Source organism: Pararge aegeria, chromosome 16, assembly GCF_905163445.1.
Source record: "Pararge aegeria chromosome 16, ilParAegt1.1, whole genome shotgun sequence".
NCBI classification, from domain to species: Eukaryota; Metazoa; Arthropoda; class Insecta; order Lepidoptera; family Nymphalidae; genus Pararge; species Pararge aegeria.
The window spans coordinates 3864009-3884578 of record NC_053195.1 but is presented as its reverse complement, the minus strand read 5'-3'; the positions used below and the strand labels follow the sequence as shown (position 1 = coordinate 3884578).

At 35.3% G+C, this 20570-nt stretch overlaps 1 protein-coding gene across 2 annotated transcripts in view; it reads right to left on the bottom strand.

Moving 5' to 3' along the window:
- Positions 1-4629: 4629 nt before the first annotated feature.
- LOC120630347 (prolactin-releasing peptide receptor-like) overlaps positions 4630-20570 on the bottom strand; it is a 169527-nt gene continuing 153586 nt past the window's right edge. The window contains exons 1-3 of one of the 2 annotated variants that reach the window (XR_005659024.1): positions 6480-6722; positions 5792-5849; positions 4630-4854 (exon numbers count right to left, since the gene is read on the bottom strand). The gene's annotated coding sequence lies outside the window, so the exon portion shown is untranslated. Of the gene's footprint in view, positions 4855-5791; positions 5850-6479; positions 6723-20570 lie in introns of those variants that run through there. The other variant, XR_005659023.1, reaches the window with a different exon arrangement.

The window sequence follows — 20570 nt, the reverse complement described above, 5'->3', positions numbered from 1 at the left end:
TAATTTATAGATATATAAAATAAAAATTGAAGTTTAGCGGTTAAATATCGAAAAGCCTTCTTATTAAAGTTAAAAAAAGCATTGTTTAAATTTTTTATAAACGCGCCACCTTTTTTATTTTTGTGTTTGTTTTGTTTTTGTATCAAACTAAACTAGATAATATATTACCACTTCGTTACGTTAATTTTTAATTTCTCATTAAGTGAAACTGTTTCTTTCGAGAATAAATGTCTTTAAACCTATCAAGTGCCGCATTTTTTAGATTTAGGTAACTAAGTCCGGTCCATCCCCTTACCAATTGCGTTCCAACCATTTGCGTTTTTGACATCCTGGAGATCTCTTTTCTCTTTTCTCAACAATGTCTTACTACTAGGTACCAGCCCGGAGTAAAGAAATTGGCGTCGTCCACGCTTATGCAACATAGAGCATTTTAATGGTTCTCGCACACCATACCTATTCAACACCAAACATACTCGGCTGAAATAAATAAATGAATATACTACGACAATGAATAATTGTTTCTCCGGTTTCGCAGCGGAACATGCGTACAGGCTACATTGAAGATATATTTGGTGTGGAGTATAAGGGTTGAAGAAATTATAAATTACACCATTCAGATTCTCCTGATTTTTGCGGACTATAGCAAATTAAGCTTAATTTTTATAATATGCGTGCTTTAATGTTGAGATATTTTTATGACGATAACAATATAATATTTTACAAATGACATATTTTTGCCTTTGGTCTATTTTAAATTTAAGAAAAGAAAATTGCAAAACTTTAATAGACATATTCTTTCCTATCTTATTAAAAACAATGAGCCAGACAAAACCAAGCTTTGTAATTTTGAAATAAAGTCTATTTTCTAATATTGCCTGGACGAAGTCTACACTTTTTATGTATAAATCAAAAAAAGGGCGTTCACGTCTGTAGTGGTAAGGTCAGAACTACATGGACGGTAAAAAGTTTCCTCTCAAAATATAGAGATTTGATGTCGAGATTAGATCAGGTGTCAAGAGCCTTGAAATATGGAGAATTGGACAAGCACCCACCTTAACTAAAATGAAAAATAAATTATTCTGAATAAATTGAAGCCATATTGTAAAAGAAACTTATATTATCATGACGGCCGATTGGCGCAGTTTGCAGCAACCCTGCTTTCTGAGCCCAAGGCCGTGGGTTTGATTCCCACAACTGGAAGTTGTGTGATGAGCATGAATTTTTTTCAGTGTCTGGGTGTTAATATGTATGTTCTAAGTATTTAAGCATATTATTCATAAAAATATTCATCAGTCGTCTTAGTACCCATAACACAAGCTACGCTAACTTTAGGGTCAGATGGCGGTGTGTGTATTGCAGTAGTATATTTATTTATATTAGTAGCAAAGAGGACACAAACACTATACGTGATATGGATTTCATTATCGTCATTATTAGCTTATGAACCCTCCTCTCACGTATGAGAGAAGTTGAGATGGGAGAAGCTAGGACCACTACAGGCGTACATGTTTCTCCAATGTTGGCGCTCTAAAATCTACCAAACTTTAACGGTTATAGCCTCTTTCGCAAGTTGGTGATAGTGCTTCATTAGACATTGGGATTTTCTGCCAAGAATTTTTATGTTAAAAATCCTTCATAGCTTGGTCACGGTACGGACCTTAGCCTTACCTAGCTTTTCGGAGTTCTCCCCGTTTTGAGCATTTAAATAACACTGGTCTTAACGGTAATGCTTTCTTGATTCTTCTACTAATAATCACTTGGCCAGATTGTTAGACTACAGCCTTACCCCTTCTGAGTGTAAGAGGAGACCCGTGTTATGTAGTGGGCTGGTAATGGAACGCTGATTTGGGCTGTTACCCAAATTCAGAAAATGGGTTGGAGTTGGATGGTAACACCATTGCTTTGGAGAGCACCGCAAATTATTGGTACTAAAATAATTGACCGAAATTAAAGCAGTCATTTTTGCTCTGAATTCCTCTCTCCTATGGGAGAATAACCATGTGTCCAGCAGTGGGACGTTAATGAGTTGAGGGTTATAATACTGGAGCTAAGGTTGTCTGCTGCAAAATAATTCAAAGTTTAACTATACTGTAACCTAAACCATCTTCTTCTCTTCTTTGACCTTCAACACCTGCACGGCTAGCATGGACAGGAGACAATTATCTCCCCGGGGAAAGAATATAAATTTACCTTCTCCCACAGCTTTCTCAACTCTCAAAGTACTGGCGCGTAGTGGAAATAATATCCAAATAATATATGTGTATTAATAGACGGGTAAACTTCTCCTATTCCATGTTCCATGTTCCAGGTGGGCACGTTAATTATATCCCTTCTCAGGGGATATAATCGGGGGATATAATTTTTATCTCCCGCCCGTGCTAGCCCCATTTGGGGGTGCATAGGGCCGAGGCCACCTTTTTTTCATCCAGACCTGCAGACTTAAGCGCGGTCCAAGATAAAATGGATGCCTTCATTTCATTGTATGAAAACCATACTGATTTATATATTCCTGCTCAACCTGTAAGTGACTGTTTACTAGCAACAAAGGTTATATGAACTTTATAGACTTTATAGTGCGTTTCATAAAAAGATTTAATATAGAATTGTAAATAAAACAGAGCAATGTAGTCGTCATTTTCCAGTTCTTTTATGACCAATTAACACGGTTCAAAAGAGCTCCGCGGGCGTTTCCGCTTTTTTTATGTTTCGGGGCTCATTTTATTGCATTGCTTTATCGCTATGGAAGACCCATATTTTCTAATACAGTAGTTTCCGTAACAGTTGTTTGTTTATCCTTATCTCTATCCCTATATCTTCGTGAACCTATACCTAACAGTCCAATGCTGGACTCAAGGCCTCTCCCAACAGGAGGGTTTGCCCGTAATCACCACGCTTGAACGTTTATTTGAAAATCAAACTTAACATGACCTAAGCTGCGGGATAGTATTATCTTATTCTAAGTTATAAAGATGAAGAGTTTGTTTGTTTGTGATGATCTCAAGAACTATTGGTCTGATTTGAATAAATTTTGCAGTGTTGCATAGCCCATTTATTGAGAAAGGCTATAGGCTATATTATATCCTTACGCTATAAGAGTAACAGGAGCATAGGACTTATAAAGAATGTTTCAAAATCGGGATACTTTTTCATTTTGAGACCTTCCGCTGCGTAAATGGTTAAAGTTTCGAAAAAACATGAACTTCGAAGTTTTCTCTTTCTAAAGTTCTAAATAAAAGTCCGCGACAGCATATGTCTATCTTTTAAGGTTGACTTATACGCGGATGGGGTCACGAGGAACCGCTAGTTATTAGATATAATAATTTAGTGGGCAACAACAAAATATGAGTAAATCGTCGCTTAGTTCATCCAAAATAATGTCAAACTAAACTCATCAAACAAAAACTACAATTTTATGACCTCGTGTATAATAAAGCGTAAAGTAGCTGTGATGTTTCGGGCTCATAAATATTACAATGTAACGTAATTATGTCATCACATACAATGACGGCAATTTCTATTTTAATTAAATCTATTAGCGCTTGTACGAAATAAATTTCCACTGCTGTACGCATTAAATGTTTTATTTGATCTCTCAATAGTTGTAGTAGTAGTTTAATGTAAAAGACTTTTGACAAAATTAACAATTCCATTCTGTTAATCAAGTACGTGCACAAACTTAGCCAACAAATATAAGAAATTTGGATAGAAGCAGGCGTTACTTTGCGGAAATCCATGATATATTATCAAAATTAAGCTTAATTTGCTATACTCCGCGAAAAGCAGGAGAATCTGTGTGGTGTAACAATAATTGTTGTTAACAACAATTATTGTTACAAGTTGACTTTACAATGGATAATTGTTGTTAACAACAAATAAATTACACCACACAGATTCTCCTGCTTTTTGCGGAGTATAGCAAATTAAGCTTAATTTTGATAATATAAAAATAAGAAAAATCATCTTTATTGTCACAATTTTAAAACTTTTCAAAGTAGGTATGTAGCTATATTTCCCTGTTTGGGATAGTAAATAAAATTCTTAAAAAAGGAGCGGCGTTTACAATCATCGTTTGACAGTGTTATTTAAAAATTATTTAATTTCACAAAGCTTGTCGTCCTAATGTTATGATTATAGTTCTGAAACACCATCGCACACCATCGTTTGAAGTGATGGTGATAAAGGGCAGGTGTCTATAAAATAAACAAACAAATAAACGAGTAGTAAGAAAATGAAAAGAAATTTTCTATAAGATGGACATCAAAAACAATGTTTGTAAATAATTAACCCGAAATCAATAAAATATAATCGTATCAGAACAAAATATGAAATATATAATTTCGTTGTTTTTTTTTCATAACACAATTAAAAGCAAATTATAAGTCTAATTGGTAATAAATTATAGTTATTATGTTAAGTATTCAAAACACACACATACACAACAACAATCATCTTCTGTACGATTTTAACGAACTCACATAGTTTGGTATTAAAGATTTTAAACTAAGATTTTAACAACAACAAAAACATTTCTTAAATATAGTTGATCGGGTACATACCACGATAATATTTTTGGATTTGACGATATTTCGACCCAGTTGCATGGATCGTGGTCACGACCACGTATCCCATACCATAGTTTAATATGTTATGTGAGTTTGTTAAAATATTTTTCAATAAGTTTACAATAAGAAAGCTAACTTTCTCAACCATGACACTATGTTTCTTTTGTCGTTCGACATAATGGCATCGGTTCGCATCCATTGCACCTCCGTGGTTTAAACACAACGCAGTTTTCTTCACCCCGACAGACATGGTCTTTGCACACGTTCAAATCGCTCAGACAGGATCTGTACGCTGAAAATGAAATGTAGAATAAGGTCAGAGAAAATAATAAGAAGGATGTCATGCACACCACTGTAGTCTGTAAGATACCTTTCGGTTGAGACTATCTAAGTTATGTGAAAACGTATCGGAGATTTTTCAATTATAGTTTCTTATGAACGTATGTTTTTCACCAAATTCCTACATAATATTATAAATGTTTCATTTTTTGTTTGTCCTACAATTACTAAAGAGCTCCTCGAACGAATCCATTATTTCTGAAATTTTTATGGTGAATAGTTACCACCCTACCGTCGAAACCATGCTGCTAAGCAACTTACAATTCCAGTAGGTGGTCGCTTAGAAACCGATAAGGGTAGTATTTGGGTGAGTAGTTAATTTACTCTTTCTCATAAGATAGAGTGTATTATAACTCTAGCCCACAACGCTAATCCAATGCGTGGTGGCGGGCTGTACCGATTATTATCACATGGTAATGTCACAACTAGGACCAATACGTGCTTTTCGACTACAGCATCTATTTCTTGACTACGCGGTGGTACTGGAAATATTAGACACTACACCACACACCACACATACAGCACTACAAGGTACCTTGACTGCAATCACACATGGTGATAAGTGACAATGCAGTCTAAGATGGTAGCAGGTTAACTTGATATGGTAGTCATACCCCTAAACAGTTTCTACGCGACATCGCAACGAAACACTAAACCCTATATTATATAATACCTAACAGTTATTGGTCAGGCTGGGGATCTGAACCCAGGACCTTGTTTCAGGACCAACTTTCATCATTGAATAAAAACAATAAAAATCTCTTTGGAAACTGAGCTAATTAAGATATAACAAAGTGGCAATTGAAAATTGTGCACCTCCCATTTGAAGGAAGGGAGGTCGAAAAAAGTATACCACTGAGGATGGGAGGTCGGTCTATTGCTATACTTACTATCAATGCATGCTCCATGAAAGCAGCATCCGCCGCAGCATTGCTCATGATGCCCACACTGAAACAGAAATAATCTTGTCATGTATACGTCCGTACGTATGACAACCCCCCTGGCGCAACGGTGAGCGCTGAGAATTTAAGGAGGGTAAAAAAAGATCTTTGGAATAGAAAATCCAGTAAGATTTCTTATTCCAAAGATTTTGATCCGATTGGAAAAGGGTGCCTTTAAAACGGTTCCGATTTGAAGGTTTTATTAGAGTAACATACACTTTAAAACTAGATTGTCCCTGCATTCTTTGTCCAGCGTATACATTTTATATTATTTTTTTACGCAATAAAGTTTACAAAATAATAAAAAAAAAATATTAATACAAAATAATAAAAAAAAAATTATTGGTTAAAATATTAATTACGTTTATTATCTCTATATCTAATTTATTAAAGACCAAGCTGTTGCCCACGGATTTGTTCACGTTTTTTTTGGTTTTTTATCAATCCTGCGGGAACCGTACATTTTCCCGGGATAATAAGCAGCCTATGTGTTCACTCAAACTATAGTCTATCTCCATTCCAAAATTCCGTCAAATTGGTTCAGTAGTTTTTGCGCGAAAGAGTTCCAAGCATCCATCCATCCAACCTTACAAACTTTCGCATTTATAATATTAGTAGGATGAAAAAAAATTAATACCGATTTCCCTCCAACCCTGCAATCTTGACATTTCGCATACAGCACAACAACAAAACAAATAAACAACAAACTCAAATACATCGCTGGGATTCACAAGGCGTTTAGAAGTAACCAATGTAACCTCAGACACTGCACCATGAACAATTTCCTCTCACAGAACAACTAATTGAAACTGCACTGCATCAAAGAACATCTTAGAAACTAGTACTTTACAGTGCTAGTACGTATCTATAAAGGACATGAACGTAGCTCACATGACCACCGCTCTGTCATTTTGACTACTGTTCATTTCGTAACGTGAAACATGAATTTGCCACACTTGCGACTGTCTACATTATATTATTAAATAAAAAAAAACAATCGAATTTAGAACCTCCTCCTTTTTTTAAAGGGATAAAAATGTTGGAATAATTATTAATTCATTAATAACACCTGTCTCAGTAATACATAAATACGAAAGTTATATATATATTAAACGAAGTTAATTTATGTATGCGATTTAGTACTTTGATTTTTAGACTTCAGCATTAAGTCCAGAAATAAATAAAATATGTCATGGTAATCAAAAAATAGAATACAGCAATAGCTGTTGTTCCTAAAAGAGCTTTTAAATTTAAGAGATAAAGGGAAACCTTTGTTTATTTTCAGTGTATCAACTATTCCTTGCATATATTTTCTAAATTATCACAGATTTTTGATTACAATTCATTTGTAGTTTTCCTGGGGGAACTTTAAAATTTTCCAGCTTACAATATAGCATCAATGTTAATTCATAGTTTATCCATTCGACATTTTAGTAAAATCGGTTTAGTTATTGTGGTTTTAAGATCTGTGTTCCAAACTTTCATTACAATATTAATAGGAAATGTTAAGGCTTTCCTAAATTCACTTAATTATTTACCCAATGTTTCTAAGATGGAGGCATTCTGACTGCAATGACATGTATCTAGTATCTAGTGCCTGATCTCCAGTCTAGTTTTTTAGCGTTATCTGACTTTAAATAACCTCGGTGTTAGTCTTATTCTTGCACAAACCAAATCTCCCCGTAGAGAACTTTTGCCTAAAATCCGACCTAGCAGTCTTGCATTATGTGTGAGCAAACTAAATCTATTGTAAACTGTCTTAGTACTTCATTTCATCACATATCGCTGTCAATCTCCCGAATTTAGAAGTTAGTTTAGGTGTATTCGAATAATTCCGTCTGTGTACGTAAAGCGTACAAGTTGATGTGCCAATCGCATCAGAACGACAGCATATATATCTGCGCACTGGCGTATTACTCTTCTGTATGCTGTTCCGACGCTGCTTTTTTTAGCGTTGTAGAATTTCTTCAGACCAGTACGCAACAATGCTGCTTGGCGGCAGAAATAAGCACAAGTATGATAACCGTCTTCTATAATTAATGCATACATTCTGAAAAAATATATTGTTGATTTATAGAAAGACAAGCAGTTTTGTCCTATGTGTGCGCAAATTAAATCTATTGAAAACTGTTTCGGTTTGGTCACGCGTCGCATCGCACGCGCAGTCGACCTCGCCGGAATAGGCGAGTTAGTTCAGGTGCATTCAAATAACTCCATTTGTGTACTAGTTCACACATGTTTCCCTAGTACAGTTGGATGGTCGTTTCTACGCTTACCTAGTTGTTATTATTGTTTATATTTAATTGTTGTTATTATTACAAGATTTATTAGTGAAATTTACCAACCAGGAATTTGAGGAACCCCAACACGTCCCAAAATGACCTTTGAGAAAATTATGTAGGACTTTCAGGCGTACAGAATTCCGCTGCATGTTTTCCTTTACCGTTAAAACAAGTGATGTTTTCAAAGTGTGTCTGAATCTTCAACTAGTGCTACTAGCAAGATAAGTATTGATATATTTACAAGGAGATACTTCATGTGCCTTTCGGCCGGTCCTTTACATATATCAATGACCCTACGTAATTTAACAAAACGTAAAACTTTGGTTAAATCTGTGTGAGACCGCCGATCCCATAGTGGAAACTCAGTCAACTGTGCCTGTTTTATAAATGTTTATAAAGAGGCCAGGATCGATATTGTCTAGACTGATTAATGGCTTAATTGAACTTTAATAATACTACCTACGGATACAGTGATATAATATATGTCCTTGTCTAATATTTTCTTGTAGTATTAGTATAAATATAGTTCTATCGATAGTCGATACACCGGACCTAATCAACCAACCTTAGTTGATATCCAATGTTAGGTTTTTAAATCTTATTCATTATATGAAGAAACTAGCCCATAACTGCGACTTTGTTCGCGTGGATCAAGGTTTTTTATTCTCACGGGAACTCTCTTATTCCCCGGTATACAATAGTTTCAAAGCTGTCTTTTTGCAAGCCTTATATCCAAATCCGTTTAGCGTGTTTTGCGTGATTTAGTAACAAACATCCAAACATCCATACTTTCACATTTATAATAATAGTAGGATGTAAAAAAAAAATTATAGAAGAGATGCATCTTTTGTACCAATTTATTTAAAATTTTAGCTTTATTGAATTTAAGCTTCGATTTTGAGTATTTTGTAGGGAGTTTCAAAATCCTCGGACCTAGTTCGCTTGTTTCCGCCCAGCGACCCGCTTGATGTCGTCTATCCACCTCGTAGGGACCAACGATGCGTTTACCGGTGCGGGGTCGCCATTCCAACACTTTGGACCCCATTTGACGGCTGATTGGCTGCAGTGGGCAGCAACTCTGTTTTCTGAGGCCAAGGCCGTGGGTTCGATTCCCACAACTGGAAAATGTTTGTGCGATGAACATGATTTTTTTGGCTAGATGGCGATATGTGCAATGTCGTTATATATTTATTTATATATTTATATGCAATTTATTATATTCAGAATAGAATAGATATTCTGACTATCTTAGGTTTCACTTATCAAGGCTTTCCCAGCTCAAGGAATACGTTCTACGTAAGAGACGAGTTTATACCTTTGATACATCCTCCAAATAATAATACTCCATCAAATTAGTTTTAAGTCCCTAAAAAAGTTTCTTGGGTTGCTTGATACTAAAGGCTTTACATCAAGCTTTACACCATATATTTTTGTTTAAAAGTATAGATATTTGTAAAGAAAATATATGGTTTAATTAGCGGTATAGTATGGTAGTAATAAGCGGTGATAGCCTACTGGTCAGGACTTCAGTTTCTTTTTCGGAGAACTGCAGACTTTTTGACGTGACAACGTTTTATAATTCGATGGAGCCGGCTGCACGCATGAAATAACATGACTCATGCGGCGTTACCTCGCTCTGAGGCGTTCTATTTAAGGCTTGAAGTGCAAGCGAGAGCGAGGAACGAGCGACAAAGAGGCACAATCGGCCTCCGCGTTCGGCAGCGTTCGACATCTGTCCCTCTCCTACTTGAGTGAGCGATGCGTCCGCGTGAACTGCTGCTATACAATAATATATTTATATATTTTCGTCAAGTATAAAGTGTAGCGAAAAGTGAATGTGGTGTCAATTGTTTATAGCAAAAATGACATAATTGTATTTATTCGTAGAAATAAATGTTACTCGATCAATTCAATTGCGATTTCCATTTATCTCCTTCTCTATATCCATACAAAATATCTATCAAACAAATAAAGTTAAAATTTTCTTTTGAAAAATGCAACCATTCCATGTATTTTATTATGACGTTGTCACGTTCAACTATCGTCAATAAACCGACTTTACAGACAACCGATTTTTTTTAAACTAGTAGCTAAAGCCTCCTCGGAACATGCAATGGTTATGTATCGTAGTATAATTTTAGTACATTTTCATCTCGAATCCCTCGCGGGAAATCAGAAATTTAACGCATATTATGAAGTCGCGGGCTAGTTAAAATTTTTTTGGAATATATAGATATATAAAAGAGAACCCCATATTCATATATAACAACGTTCAATCGTTTTAGTAGCTCTAATTACAACATGGCATATTATAAACTCAAACATCACTCGACCTGAACTTACCTATAGCACACTTTTTATTAACTACAAAGAGATAACTTCTGAAGTGTGAGATAAAGTTATCTCTTAGATTGATGAATATATACGCCTCTGTACCTCAATTTCCCCCCCCCCTTTTTATGACCTTCCTTCTTGATCTGGGTTCCTGTCATTTTAAATTCCCACTCCAACGTATACCGACCACAGATTATGCATAATTTTGACCAGTATGAACGAAGATACCTTTAACCAAAAGTACATACAAAGGCAGATTTGCTAACATTCGGTCATTCTGACTCAATGTCTGTCCTCAGACATCTAAAAGATTATTGAATTGTTTATTTCAGATACTATAATAAATCAGTTGAATAATCCCAAAGAATCGATGAATAAGTTTTCACGTTGAAAATTTACTTAGCAATAGTGCGTTGTCAAATTTCTCTTTTTTGCTTTGGTACATCTTAACTATCTAAACTAATGTTTTAATGCGAAAGTGTGTTTGTTTTTTTGTTTGTTTGTCGCACCCTAACCAAGCAACCAATCAAACTTATTTTTGGTATAGAGTTAGTAAACGGGACGGAGAGTATCGATTTCCTACGGGATTGGTCAAAAACCGAAAAAATATGAACGAACGACGCGGGCAAAAGCTTGTGGCCACTGGCGTGCACTGAATTTATTACCAGGGTAGGCATACAACAAGAAAATTGCATAAAAGGGCAAAAGTTCTCCTCCTATACGAGTTATATATAAATTTGAGGTTAGGCAGTGATTTTGTGCATCTATGAAGTGCACGCCACTGCTTGTGGCCGACGTACAAAACCGCGTAATAAAAAGTCACATTTAGTTAACACATGATTTTAACACCTATCGCGGCTCGTACTTGACGATAATATCCGAACAACACTGGACGTAGAATAAATAACGCTTTATACTTACGTGACGATCTCTACTAGTTAACTCCTCCCGCAAGCCGCGCTAGGGAAATTCGTTCTAGTAAATAAATTATCATCACATGCCAGTAATCATTTCGGTACCATGTGAATTTATGTAATTAGAATTAAAAGTAAATTAGGTTATTAATAAGAAAGGGATACGAGAAGGAGAAATATTGAGCCAGTACCGCTGAATTAGTGTATCCGACAAATCTAAAACTTTTGAAAAAACGGCTTATTTGTGTATATAAAGCTTCTTTTGAAATTAATTTTGTTTGTCGGTTACGCTAATTCTGCGGTAAAGGCTCGATATATTAAATTATGTGCTAAGTTCAAAGGGTACCTATCCCTTGTGACATTGATGCTAAGTCGACAATAATAATTATTGTAATTAATAGAATAATTAATTGTCATGCACGCTTCGTAGATTGACAATTAATTTCAGCTTAGTCAGAATGTTAATAATTAATACTGAAATAGTAAAGTACGGGTGGTAGCTTTGCTCACGAATCTTATCTTCTGTGTGGTCTGGAGGCTCACAAAAAATATAATTTGTGCGAAAGATATTACAATCGTCATTTTTTCTTTGCACATAACATTGAAACAAAAGAAGAATGGAAAAACAAAGACAGAAGCAGAATACAAAAGCGGCCTTAATGCTTAAAAACGATCTATGCCAGGCAAACTCAGGATTAGGATTGTCTGTAAAGTCGGTTTACTGACGAAAGTTGAACGTGACAACGTCATAAGAAACGTCATAAGAAAGTGCTGAAAGAATGGTTGCATTTTTCAAAAGAAATTTTTAATTTTATTTGGTTGATAGATATTTTGTATGGATATATAGGAGGTAAAGTTTTTTAGTAAACGAGTTACATTTATTTGTACGCATAAATACAATAATGTCAATTTTTTTTTACAATTTCCATAGTTTCTATCATCATCGTTGCTCTAAACAATTGACACCTCATTCATTTTTCACTGCACTTCATACTTGACGAAAAATGTAAATGTATTATTGTGTAGCAGCTGTCCACGCGGACGCATCGCTCACTCAAGTAGGAGAGAGACAGATGTCGAACGCTGCCGAACGCACAGGCCGATTGTGCCTTTTTGTCGCTCATTCCGCGCTCTCGCTTGCACTTAAAGCCTTAAATGGAACGTCTGCGAGGTGACGCCGCATGAGTCATGTTTTTTCGTGCGTGCAGCCGGCTCCATCGCAATATAAGACGCTGTTTCGTCAAAAAGCAAGCTGTACATAATTAAGAAAACTAAATTTACATTTTTAGCAACCTCCCAGACGCATAATGAAATTATATCCAACTAGAAAAAACCTTTCTCTTTAGGGGTAGGCAAATTGCGCACTTCTAATCACAATCATACATCGCAATAAAATCGATCTGAAACTTCAACTTCCCAAGTTATAAAATTCTTAATAACTGAGCTACATAAGTTACATAAATTTGAGTAATGTAAAGATATTCAAATCCCGCAACGATGTTGCATATTTCTATCTCAACTTAACGGCATCGTGTATATTCCGTGACTCGTAAAAGTCAATGTAATCAGTGCCATATAAAATGTGCGCTGGTTTAATGCGCTGTGCTTGAAATTAGACGGAAATGGAATTTTCTTAGAAATCTTTCGCCTAGTATGCGAGAGCTGATGTTTTATTTATCTACTAATTTTCATTATTAGGCATAAAATATTAATCCTTACAAATAAAAGTATTTTTCTTATCATGACAATCGCATGTAGATAAACCCTGACCCTTTAAAGCCTGTTATTTGGACGCTTACTTTAGGAGATAATAAAATACTTAAATGACGGGACGCACGGGAGTGGTTTCTACGAGTAAGGGATAGAGTTGCCGCTGTTATGCTTAATAATATTACGCCCCTTCACTAAGTGAAATGGGGAACAGCTAGTTGAATAATAATTAAGCTAACTACTACTTAAATTACAGCTAGTTAAATATAAGAAGCATGACTGATTATCATGATGTGCTTTAGCCGAGCGTGCAAGCGAGAGCGCGGAACAAGCGATGTAGAGGCGCGATCAGCCTAAGCGTTCGGCTTGTGACGCAAATGTTTTCTTAGACATTATCACGTGTAATTTTCATCCTCGACTTTACAGACAATACATTTTTCTTATGTAGCAAATTTAAGACTAATGAAAACGTCCGAACGAAATTTTATTCTCTAGTAAAAGATTGTCTGGCGATTTGTAATTGATGGCGATTCTTAAAATAATTTAGTCATGTTTATAATTCTATGTACACAAATTTAAGCCTAACCTTATTGTGTACCATATTTTGGAAAAAGGAAAAATCTGAAAAGCATGGTACGGCTCTATTGCATTGCTCTAAAATCTGTTTGTTAATTTTACGTCAGTGCTCTTTTTACATGGAACCTGCTACACATACATGCATAGTTGTTGGCTTTTCTCCAAACATAACTAAGAACAAACTTACTACGATAGTTCTAAATAGCTTTAGAACTATTTGCGAATAAAAAATTGCTCTTTACGGGTCTTCCAACAAAAATATTGTACACCGAATAAGAAGTTTTATCCGCTACGAGTCGCTTGATAATTCCTTGCTTGATTTTTCCTTTTCCTTCTTTCCAAAAACGATGTCCAGTTACATAAATTCTCTTTTTCTGTACATCTCTTGCGGAAAGTCCTGAAACGAAAACAGAAAAAACTATGTAAAAGCACATTAGTCGATAAAAAGACCAACAAGCAATCTCGTTAAGCACGCGATCTATATTTATGGTACGCTATTTCATTCCCTTACTCTCTTGTCATTTGGATCATTTTCCTTCGTGTGAATTTCATAAAATACACGCGTATTAGACCACATGCAGTTCATCTTTTGATACCTTTTTTCTCAATTAGTGACTTGTGTTGACTTAAATATAGCGACAAATTCCCCCGCATGTTTTCCGTTTTTGGCATAACAGCCGGGAAAAGCTGGTATTCTAGTTCCGGTGTGGATTTTTTTTTTACTTTTGAAACGTACTTAATGAATGTATCTTTCATGGAATAGATAGATAGATAATAGATAATCACTTTATTGCACACAATGGTTATAATGAATCCTATACTACTAATATTATAAATGTGAAAGTGTGGATGTTTGTTACTCAATCACGCAAAAATGGCTGAACGGATTTGGATGAACTTTGACATGGAAATATAAAAGTTCACGCGGGAATAAAAAAGCCTTAACGACGCGGACAAGTCGCGGGTATCAGCTAGTAAACATAGACTAAAATTCAAGCTTCATATTCATATATTGGTTTATTCATAGCATGGTATTATTGAATTTTATAATTTCTTTGAATATAACATACGAAAAGATTTTATTTAAACTTATTTTAAATAATTTAAATTTTAAATTTACTAATATTAAATAGCATTTTTCGTATTTAATTTTTTGTCATAAAATATGCAGTCTTTGTCTATGTTTAACTAGGGAGAGTAGACTCCTGCGATTGTGCTTTAGTAAGGTTAAAAGCTTACTTCGTCCGTGTCAACGTCAAGTTGGTTTCGTTGCCATGCCGGCGCCAGGGTGTTCAATTCAGAAACGCCCTATTTTTGTTTAATATGTTACTATACTACGCTCACTGCTTTGTATTATTTGATAATCTTTGTGTAACACATACGGTTTATTACATATTTATTTTATACCGTATTTACATATTTATTATATGTAAACTAGTTTATGTATTAGTATGTATTATGTATTTGAAAAATTTGTACCACCAGCAGCCTATTTTCCCCTCTTTTTTTTGCTAATTCAAAGGTCGCCTGGCAGAGATCGCTATTAAGCGATAAGGCCGCCTCTTGTATTCTACTTCTTTCTTAATCCTTCTGTTTGTATTGTTTTGTTCTCTACAAATAAAGAGTTAAATAATAATTATAATACGGTTTCAGCGTTTCGTCGCAGATCCACTCCAATCTTTTTTTATTGCTCCTCGTATTTATCCATGAAACAAAAGTCGGAAATATGATTACCGCGATTAAACAATACCCGTGGGAGTTGTTGGCAACTATAATTAATAAGTAGGAGATAACACCGCAATTATTTGTTCCTATAAATAGGTAGCCATCTATATTTGAATACCTAATTGTTTCATAAAGAGCCCTATTCACGAGCAATCCGTCGCAGCAATCGATTGCGAGCAAATCGCATATTAAATTCATAACATGAACCTTAACACCTACGCCTCAGGTTGACAGTCACTGAGTGGCATGTTGTAGGACGGTTCGTTGCATGCCATGCTTATAGTTGCCTTGTCTTAAACGATAGTTTTCCACAAACGATCAGGTAGGCCATCTATTTAGTCCGTGAACAAACATTCTAAAAAAAAGGCAGCAATACATCGCTTCTAAATTGTCGTTTACAGACGAGTATCAGTTGCTGCGATTGATCGACATGACTCTTTTGAAATAAGATGTGGTGTCAAAGAAAGCTTGTGCTAGTACAATTTCCCCAGTATCTTATGAAAATGGCACGAACGTGTTGCTTGTGCTAGCACACTAAAGTTTGCACGACTTTTCGAGTGTTCTTACAGGTGGATACTCACTAGAATGCAACCTCCGAAAGCGCGTTGGTTTTTGTATATTTGACAATACACGTGTAATTTTTTTTTAATAGTTATTCTACTAAAACTGCCCTTGAATGCAATCTCTCCTTGTAGTACGGGCTAAGCTGTTACGGGTTTTGGCAGTTATAGTATTTAAACCGTACCCTATCGCAACATGTCCTCTGTCGATAGGTTGGTCACTTGTCACCAGACCAGACCAGAGAAGATTTAGAAATTATCCGTCGCCTAAGCCACATCGCAAGCGACTGGTTGCAAAAAAAAAAACCAGAATAAATATTAATATTACTTTAAAAACGTTTGTAGCATTATTATATAAGTATAATTATTATTAACTATTTAATAATTAAATATTTAATTTGACGGCCGACTGGCGCAGTGGAAGTGACCCTGCTTTCTGAGTCCAAGGCCGTTGGTTCGATTTCCACATTCGGAAAATGTTTGTGTGATGAACATGAATGTTTTTCAGTATCTTGGTATTTATCTGTATATTATAAATATTTATATATATTATTCATAAAATATTCTTTAGTCATTTAAGTATCCATAACACAAGCCACGCTTACTTTGAGGCTAGATGGCGATGTGTGTATTGTCGTAGTATATTTATTTTAATTTTTTTTTTAAAAGTTAAGCATTTATTTGCCTTTGTGATTTTCTGTAAAATTGCATAGTAGGTGAATTCAGTCTACGATTCATTGTGTTACACAAACATTTTTCATATTCAGTTGGTACCTAGAACTGGCAGTTCGTGTCGTAACCATTGTATTCCATTAGAATTCAAAACCATGTCTGCCTGTATAATATTATTCATTTCTTTTTCAGAAGCTTTATTTGTGCCACGTACAAGTCTCGACATGTTCTTCAAAAGGAGACACGTATACAGTTTAGATTTCGTCTGATTTGTTTTGTAGATTTTCGCTGGTCTCCGATTTATTATGTACATTTGGCAAGTTTCTTGCGCCAGTATTGGTATAATTTTATTAATCGTACCTACTTGCAGTGCCATTGACATTTTATTGGATATTTCATGAACTTTGACCCAAGTATCACAATCATTACCTATCATGTCAACCAATGGACATGTTATGTGATCATCTATTGTAGAGAGGTACAAATTCCACTGGCTTTTGCTAATTGCACTATTGGCTCCCCGCGTTTTGTCTTTCGGAGGTCTATCACCAAAGTTACGTTTAACGGTGCCAGGGTTCCATTTCAGCTCCTTGGGAACCAACGTCGCTCGGTTCATCGAACACGGCGTGCTATGTTAGTACCTAACTCTGGATCTGCTCATGTCGTCCCTTAGTATGATTGACTGTTCCATGAAAATAATATATTATATGTCCGTGATTTTACCAAATAAAACTCAAACTGATCCGTCCAAGTTAATGATAAATCTGAAAACCATTTATTTTACTTAGTAATAGCTTTGATTTAATTTATCAAGCAAAACCCCAGCCCCGGGGATTTAATAAAAAATCCAAAAAACCAAACAAAGTAACAAAAAACTTAGCTTTTTACTTTAAGGTAACGTTTTTTATTTACTCCCGGGGGCATTTCGAATAATGCTGAAAACATTTATTTCATTAGTACTTTATTAAATACTGATAAAATCATAATTACGGAACAAAGGCATAGCGAAAATATAAATTCGTAGGAAATATGTCCTATCCCGTAGGAATAAAATTTTTATTCCGCGATTGAAAACAAAGGGAACTTCTAATGAGATTTGTTTTGTACAAAACCCCAATATAAATTTTTGGTACGGCCAAACCAGGGAATCGAACCAGGGACCTTAAGATCCGTAGTTGAATATGCCACCCGCTAGAAAAAAGAGGCAGTTGTATACAAGGTATCGATCGTCTAACTTTCTTTACTGAACTGAACCAACTTGGATAACCTACTGGACCATCATTTATGTACAATCGCGCCATTTTAATTTTTCGAGTGTGTTTTTATATGTATGTTTATTTCTTTGGCACACCCTAGAGCAATATATATTAAACAATGTCGCTTCTGTGTTTGTTAGCGGGAAATGTGGGATCTAATGTAAGCGATGAATTTGTCTTAAGGGAATGAACAACAAGAATAGTTGACGCAATGTGAGGACTTTTCAGGATCCATACTATAACTAATCAAAATTCAAAATTCAAAATTCATTTATTTCAAGTAGGCCTAATATAAGCACTTTTGAAACGTCAAGTCTGTGTGTTTTTAGTGATTCTACCACCGGTTCGGAAGGCAGATTCTACCGAGAAGAAGCCGGCAAGAAACTCAGCAGTTGCTCTTTTCCAACATCAACAATTTACATTTTGCATTTTAACATTCATTTTTCTATCTTGTGAGAGCTGAAAGCGGAGCCGGATGCTTCCAAGCAACCTTGTCCTTAAAAAATTCATCAATTGTATAGTAACCTCGCTGTAATAAATATCATCTATCTACTCATTACAGGTCAATTAACTATCAAGTCAAGGAATGTGGGTTAGTGACCAAGCATATAGTCGCACTAATAGCCTTTTTTTTTGTTTAAAATCTTTGGTTGTTATATACTACTTAGTTGTTCGCCCCGAAACAATTAGTTTTGAGAACCAAAATCTTGATCTTTAAAGTGAAACCAAACCTTCAGTCTCATGTTGGAAGTGTTAAAATTAGGAAGTATAAGAGAGTGAGAGTCCGCATACTTTGCAATACATTTTAAGCAGCAATTTAAGCGAAAGCGTTTTAAATCTTCCCACGGTAAATCCTGCTTACTATTCTATGAAATAGAAGTTAGGAATATGCCTACATGAGGGTTCGTATTTTTATGCGAGGGATGTCAATCGATTCATATTAGTCGTGAGATTGATACTGGCTTATTGACTTGGTATATTTTCATAAGTACGTCCGTTTTTGTGGCTGGACGCTTTGGCGCTCTTTGGGAATGTCCCGTGGCCCAGCCGTTACAAAAAGACACCTACTTGAAGTAGACCGTTTTAGTTTTCGTATTTAAATTACGAGAGTCATGAACTTCTTGAGAAGAATTCTTCGTCTCATTCACCTGAGAAAAAAGATTCATTTACTAAAGCATTAAATTACAGTATAAACAAACTTTAAAAGCATATCAGTCTGAAGTGTCTCATATAATTTGTCACTTGTCTGTGGTGAAAGCAAATAAATTGTTATAATAACACTCAGACGCGAGTGAAAAATACTTGCTTACCCGATGAAGTACGTTTAATGTTTTGAAAACGCAAACACTACACCATGACTGAAAACGTTTATAACATACAAGCAAAATAACGCTGTATTTTAATAATATAAGGATAAAAATAGTCTGATCCGTTTGGAATCGAACAAAAACTTTGGCATGCAGTTTTAGTATTTCATCATCATCATCATATTAACCCACTACCGGCCTACTACAGGGCACAGGTTCCCTTCGACAATGAGAAGGGGTTAAGGCCGTAGATCACCACGCTGGCCCTGTGCGGATTAATGGACTCTACACACCTTTGAGAACATTATGGAGAACTCTCAGGCATGCCGGTTTCCTCAAGATATTTTTCTTCACCGTCGCAGCAAGCGATATTTATTTTGGCATTGCTTAAAACGTAACTGACATGTGCGTGCTGGAATTAGAACTCGGTCCCCCGAAAGCGAAGTCGAAGTCCTACCTACTGGGCTATCACCGCTTCGCACGCATAGTGTTTGGTCATAATTCTTCATATTCTAAACAGATGTTTTTATATTTTTCTCGTTTTTATTGTTATGATTTGATACTCAAAGCATATGCCTGTCTCTTCATAGTTCTTTCATTTTTCTGAGCCCAAGGCCGTGGGTTCGATTCCCCTACTGGAAAATGTTTGTGTGATGAGCATGAATGTTTTTCAGTGTCTGGGTGTTTATATGTATATTCTAAGTATTTATGTATATTATTCATAGGAATATTCAAAGTCATCTTAGTACCCATAACACAAGCTACGCTTACTTTGGGACTAGATGGCGATGTGTGTATTGTCGTAGTATATATATTATTATTTGCAAAAATGCTCAGTTTTGTTACCAGGCCTATATTTATTTTTTTACATTCGACCGTTCTAAGAATGCGTTCCTTATTTCTCATTTATTTATTCAGTTTCGATACCATTACAATGTCATAAAGATTACATAATTGTAATATTGTTTTAACGCTTTTAATTCTAAACAAGTATCTAAATAACGTTATCATCATCTCAGTTGAAAGTAGTACGGTACGATTCTTGTGGTACATACCTACTTCATTTTATCTTACAATCAAGTGAACGATAAGCTCACTTGCAGTTTTTTGCATACAGTCTGCAAGAAATACCGCCGACGCGCAATTCTTTGCACTGTTTCAAAGGCTGTCTGGAAACGCTATCTTGTAGAAAGTTCACAAAGAAACTTGTTAATTTATATCTTTTCTATCTTTTCTAGTACTTCAGAGTCAAAGGAAATCCATTTTTCCGCTTTAGATTATTAAATTGTGCTCCAGCTGCACTTGACATTGACGAAACAAGAATTACTTACTTACTTAGATAATTATTCATTAATTTTGTAGACAACACTTAAATATGATCTCACTTATACC